We start from the raw sequence: 6,592 nt of genomic DNA on the forward strand, positions 1-6,592 counted from the left end.
ATATGAGGGTAGAATGACAAATGCGGGTGAGTGGAAAATATATAATAATCATAAGCAACAAGAAAATAGTTAATGTATCTATTACGTGAAGATATGAATATTAACCTCTTAACTTCTATTTTAACCCAGATTTAACCACCACTTCCAATGTTTCCAATGTTTCATAAGATTAGTTGATCGTACGTTTAATTTGAATTTCGCGGGAATAAAACCAATCCAACCGACTAGAGTCTATCGTTCGTAGTTCGAGGACATTATAGCAAGGCAAAGAATACTGTCACAGTTCAAGGTTGTTATTAATTATAAATCGCATAAAAAATAATCTCCTGAGTGTTAAAAGGAATTTCTGATTTCTACACTTCATGCTCGTAACCTACAAAGATCTTGTTTCCATCGTAGACATTAATCCCAGAAGAACATTCAGGGACATGCGCGCGCACGAGACGCGGGATAAGTTTTAAACTCGTCTACTCGCATTAACAACGCTCGCGGAGAATCACTCGAGACATTCTTGTTGGTTTTGCCCGTACCTTTTTCCACCGGGATTACATAACCTTCCTCTTTAGAGGAGCCTGATCTGCCCACGGCACACCGTGGACGAACACCTCATCCATGATTCCAAGCACGTACCTCTTTAGAGTCTGCTTGGAATATCTAAGTCACCGTGAAACTTTGTATCTGAACGCTTAACGGTCGTGAAATCTTCGTTGATTCAAGACCACAGTACGATACAACACGACAAGCTCCCACCGAACATACTCGAAATTCAAACGGTCGAAACAAAAGTAAGAGATGGTATCGGATACTTCACTTACCCATGATGATACTTCGATTGTTTTAAGGAAAGGTGATGGTGTATTGTAGCACTCACCTTTTCATCGAGGTTGTTCAAGTCCGGTAACTGTAACAGAAACATTTCGTTCACGTTGAATTGCGAATAATTGCGGTTAGGACTGTGACCACCACATTATTCGTAATGGCCGTCCATGGCGCGCGACAAGCTCATGGAATTACATTTCCAGTTTCGCGATACAATAAAAGATTTGAAGGAATATAAAAGATGAATATAGGTACCTAGTGGGTTAATTGACACATCGCAGGGTAATATGCATCTTGACACTAACAAACCACTGATTAATTTCATAAAAAAACCGAGAGGCAACAGTACACAAACACTCACTCGAAGCGGTCCCGGGCTACATAAAGGGCGGGAACTCGCGTTCCAGACGACTACGACATCTGCCGACGGATTCGTGATACACGTTTCAGTTGGACACGAACATGACTACTTGGTAGATAAGTCAGGAATCTGCTTTATCCGAGGACGAGCCCCGGACAGTCGGCAGATGCCGCCCACGGTACTATGAATTTTTTTGTTCCTTGCAAATTGAAGGAAATTGAAGCCAATTTGTAGCAATCAGCCCTCGTGGCTGAATATATTCTCTCCGGAGACCACGGATGGCGTGCTGGTAATAATTTCACGCTCGATGCGTCAACCCGTCTAATTAACCTTCATTACCCACGTACGTGCTCCCAAGAGCGCGATTCAGGGGGTCTGAAAAATCAGAGACAGAAGGAACTTCTTTCCGTGCGAACGAAATGGTTCGATGGAGGTGTGTATTTCGAGAGATCTTATGAAAGTTAAAGGGATACTTGTATATTTTTATGACTATCTTTTATGAGAATGGAAGATACTGTTACATTCTTCGCAAATAAACTTGTGCCCTTTCTTGCAATATACAGGAAATAAAAATAGTATTTGCGAATACACATAATACATTGGTGGAGTTAAAATAGAAAAAAGTGACAGAAATTTTCGTGGAATAATCCAGGATGCTATAAAATTATTTTTTACACGTAGGTGTTCAACAAAATGACTTAGATGCCTTCTTCTGATTGAAGCATGAAAATTTTACGGTTTAAACAGGAGACGCAGATAAGTCAGAAATAACTACCCCAATTATTTAGATGGAATAATGTTCACAGTGCCGATGAAGGGTTGAATAAACTATTCGGCAAGAACATGAATATTATAGGGGCGGTATAAAAGCATTTATATTTATGCAAATTTAACCGCATCGAAACGAATAACATGCCACGCTCTGAAGTGGTGCAATTTCAACATGAATCGCCGCAATTAAGCAATCTATCGGGATAGCTCCCCTCGGGTGTAGATCATCGGGATCCACTGGAAGTCAATTTAAATATCAAGATACACATCCGCGCAGACATTGATCGCGGCTATCGTATTCTTTCGCGAGCGTTCAGGTTTCTGGTTCACCTCGATCCAGATTAATTCGCAGCCTCCGCCACCGAACGCGTGATTCACTTCAAACATGGAAATAACTACCGCTAAACAATATTTAGCAACCTTGTTCGCGCTGTCACACGAGAACTCAGACGGATTGGCGTTACGTAAATGACACGATACATCGTTCTTCGATCGCAATCGAGAGTAAACAACTCTCACAAAACACATAGAATTTCTACCCCTTCCTTTCCCTTTCTTGAATTTAAGAAAAACCAAACGTACACATACGTTCCAGTATCCCTCAAGAGGTCAAGTCAAATGTAAAAGACTTTTTTCAATAAAAACATAAATTCCAGGAGCTATCGAGTGAAAATAACACGAACCAAAATTAAATTCGTAGAAATCACTATCTGTTTGTTGAATCAGAGATTCGTTGAAAAGAACACAGCAAGCTAACTTACACCGAAGAGGCGTTCCGAGGAAAGCAGATGGGGATACGACTTAACATTGGAACACCGATCGTCCAAATGCCCCCTGAAAACACCTCCGGTTCTACCTCCGGTTCTACCACCGGTTCTACCGGTACCTACGTCCGTAGAAAACCGCTGACGGTCAGCGTAATCCGTTCCGGTGTAATCAGGAATAAATCAGGAAAGGGCGCGCCGGTGCGACGAATATTTATGCGTCCTCTGTCCCCTTCCCCCTCCCTTATACTAACGACGGGAAATTAAATTCGCACGTTTCATCGGGGCGGTTCCTAGGAACGAACTCACCCAAGTAAATACAGGTAAATAATCAATACTTTCGTTTCGATACCGAGTATTTTTAGTATCGATTTGATAGCGGTTCATTCCTAACAGTTCCACATGGGGCGCACATATTTCACGGCGGTCGAACGTCAGAAACCCCGAGAGCCCCGGGGAAAGATATCCGTCGACAGGCTTTTTTCCACTTCCCACTTGGCCATTTCGTTCCACTGGGTGTGTACCCTTCGTTACGGGAATATCGGCCGAAATCCTGGCAACGGTCCGCCTCGGTTGTTTTTTTTGCGTTTCAGTCGCGATAAACCGAGCCTGTTTGCCGCCCCCGGAACAAAAACGCATTGTTATCGGCTCGAAGCGTATCGAAGCCATCATCCGCGGTATTTAACTCGGGGTTGGGGAAAAAGGTGGGGATAGAGACCGCGTATACGTAGATTGCACAGTTTTGGGGTGGAATCGATCGACGAACGGAATGTTTCGAACACGATTGGCGAACACTGTTCTGTGCATTCGGACTGATTAACACGATTAAACTTCGATTCCAGCGCTGAAAAGCCGATAGATGAAAAAAATATGGAACGTTTGTTTAATTAAAAATGCTACCCCCATGTCGGTGCGTTATGTTATCGACGGGACGATGAGGACAAGCGTGACATATCCGAACGCCTGGTTTTTGTAACTTGTTCGGGGTTTTATTAGAAACATAAACAAATAGTATTTTACAACGACTGATCAGGATAGAGGCCGGTTATTTGTATCCCTATATTCTCTGAATATACGTCATCCACACACGCGCAAACAATTAACGTTTTAAACGTATTTAGAGCTCTCTTTCATTCCCACTTTCCATGTAACAAAAACTTCGCGCGCAGATTTATCGACGACACTCTGCGGAATACTAGTCCGTGGACAATTTTTGGAATCTACGGACAAGAACGTATAGTGACGATCGAAAGAAAGTTTACCTTTTTGTACACACTCGATAACTGCATTTTATATTAAATTTTAACTGTTCGCGTGATCGTTCCTAAATGAATATAAAAATTAGTCCATGTATATTCAATCGTATCTCGATTAAATTACAAAAACTACTGTTTCTTCGTTAAATTAAATTTGTCTACCTTAACACGTTAATTTTTTACACTTTCTTACGATCACCATTATCGGATACGTACAAACCATCGAAATTATCCTCACCGGAACGCGCTTTCGCGTTCAACAGATCTCCCGAGACGATCAGACTGTATAGTATCTTGGCAAGAATTTTCCTTAAAATTTATTTAACGCTTCCTCTTTCCTTCTTCCTAAGCTACACCACAATCCCCCTGGGTAGTCTCACCGAACTCGAAACTTCGCTCGATTTCCTCATCGCTTCCCACCCCTTCTTCTGGATTTCCACGCGGGGGAAACTTTTCCATTCGCTGATTTCGCGTGGAAAACTTTTCAGCTTCCGCCCGTTCTCGGCTTCTCCCTGTGAAAACATTTAATTGATCGAGAAAATCGAATGCAAACGGCTGAAACGAGACCCACCCCGCTCGAGCAAACAGAGATCGCCTCGTGAAACGTTTCGAACAAAACGACGGTATCGCGGATCACATCACTGTAGCTTCTAGTTCGGCGCAGAAACGCCTGTATCGAGCGTTTGATACAGGATGCCTCAAAATACATGAAAGAACACCATTTTCTTACAGATCATTCTCCTCCCGACGGGAAGAATTTCAAAGCCAGAGGCGAATAATATTTATCACAGAATCACCGCTAGTCAACGCTACGTTTATCAACAATACATACACAATATTCTAACAACATTCATAAAAATCGAATACCATGTACAGTAAATCATCGATGAGGGACCTAACCCCCCCTCCTTCCCAGTAAGTAGGATGGCGGTGATACCTTGTGGCGGGGATGAACTAGAAACTCTCATGAGGAACTTCCTATCCAACTCTCATGGAGCCTTTACTGTATATCTCGAAGGTTTGTAACTTTAATTGTTCATATCTTTCAAAATTACCGAGTATCTACTCCTAATATTTCACATATATCATTATGAACCTGTATACACTATCATCTTACTAAACCCCGTTAAAATTGAAGTCGGCCAGTGAGGGTCCTTCCCTTATAAGTACCGAGGAGTGTTCGAACGCTCATCCGTGATTTACTGTATTATAGGGAGCTGAGAAGTTGGTATACACTGAACTAACATCCCACTGCACTATAACAAATTAGAGCCAACTTCAGGACGATCTTCTTAGCTCCCAACTTTACACGAAACATCAATCATTAAGGTTTATCGAACTAAACGATGATCTTCCGTAAAAGAATCTCCTCCTCCTACGGCATCTATACTTTTAGACGACCTGTATACGCATGCACGAGCATTCGCGGCGCGATAGCCAGGGAAATACTCACAAAGGAACGACGCGTGCAAAGTAAGCATACTGCATAGGTTGAAAGGTTCCCGACGAGTACCTCGAGTACCGTTCTCCCTCTCGTTTGGCACAGGGTCTCCTCCGTTTCAGAGACGGAGGGATAGGCGGTCGGAGGATTTGTCGATACCATCAAACGAGTAAGGAGATTTAATGCACGCTCGAATATACATATATATATACAGGGTGTCTCGCCCGATTTTGACATCTTGATTTTCTCGCTATTGTTACTCGTAGCAAAAAATGTTTCAGCGGGGGCTTGAATGGTATCGAGTGAAGCATATTCTGATGTTATTAGTTTTTTCGTGAGTGGACGTATTAAAAAATACCTCATTCCGTTTAAAAAAATAAAGTCGACCATCATATGATCTTTACGTGTCTACTCGCGAAAAAAGTAATAACATCTGAATATGCTCCACTCGATACCATTCAAGCCTCCGCTGAAACATTTTTTGCTACGAGTAACAATAGCGAGAAAATCAAGATGTAAAAATCGGGCGAGACACCCTGTATATGACACAACTGTACCAAGGTAAGTCCCTTTGATGTTCCTCACCGTTCCGCCTACCTACGCGGAAAGTCCGCAATCGCGTTCGCGTCGACTTTCAGAAAAATCTACTTGGACCAGCGCGGAGAGAGCCCGTCTACCAAGGGCGTGTTCACCTCTTTTTCCCTCGTAACATCTATCTTCCGGAATTGAAGAAGGTAACGGGGTGCGGCGGCCGCGGGTCAGCGAATAAATATAAAGCTGGGGGTGGGTCGTAACTCTTTTTCGATACAAAGATCCGGGTTTTCTCCTCTTATTCCGTCGAAACCACGATCCGAAGATAGACCTCACCCTGAAGAGATCCCCGGCTGGTATCTATCGACGAGTCGATTAAGCTATACAATTTTTAGGAACTATATCCATATTCGATCCTCGAATCTCGGATCGATTCTTCACCCACGAGCAATCTTCAGGTTTGAACGATTTATGAATTCTCGAATTATTCTTCTCCCACCATCTTCAAGTTTTAACGATTCATAAATTCTCGAATCGTTCTTCCACGAAGAGCAATCTTCAGGTTTTAACGATTTACGAATTCTCGGATGGTTCTTTCGGTAAGAATCCTCCGGTTTAACCCCGTTCCCGAATTCTCGATCCTCTGGTC

Source organism: Dufourea novaeangliae, unplaced genomic scaffold (genome assembly GCF_001272555.1).
Source record: "Dufourea novaeangliae isolate 0120121106 unplaced genomic scaffold, ASM127255v1 scaffold299, whole genome shotgun sequence".
Lineage (NCBI taxonomy): Eukaryota > Metazoa > Arthropoda > Insecta > Hymenoptera > Halictidae > Dufourea > Dufourea novaeangliae.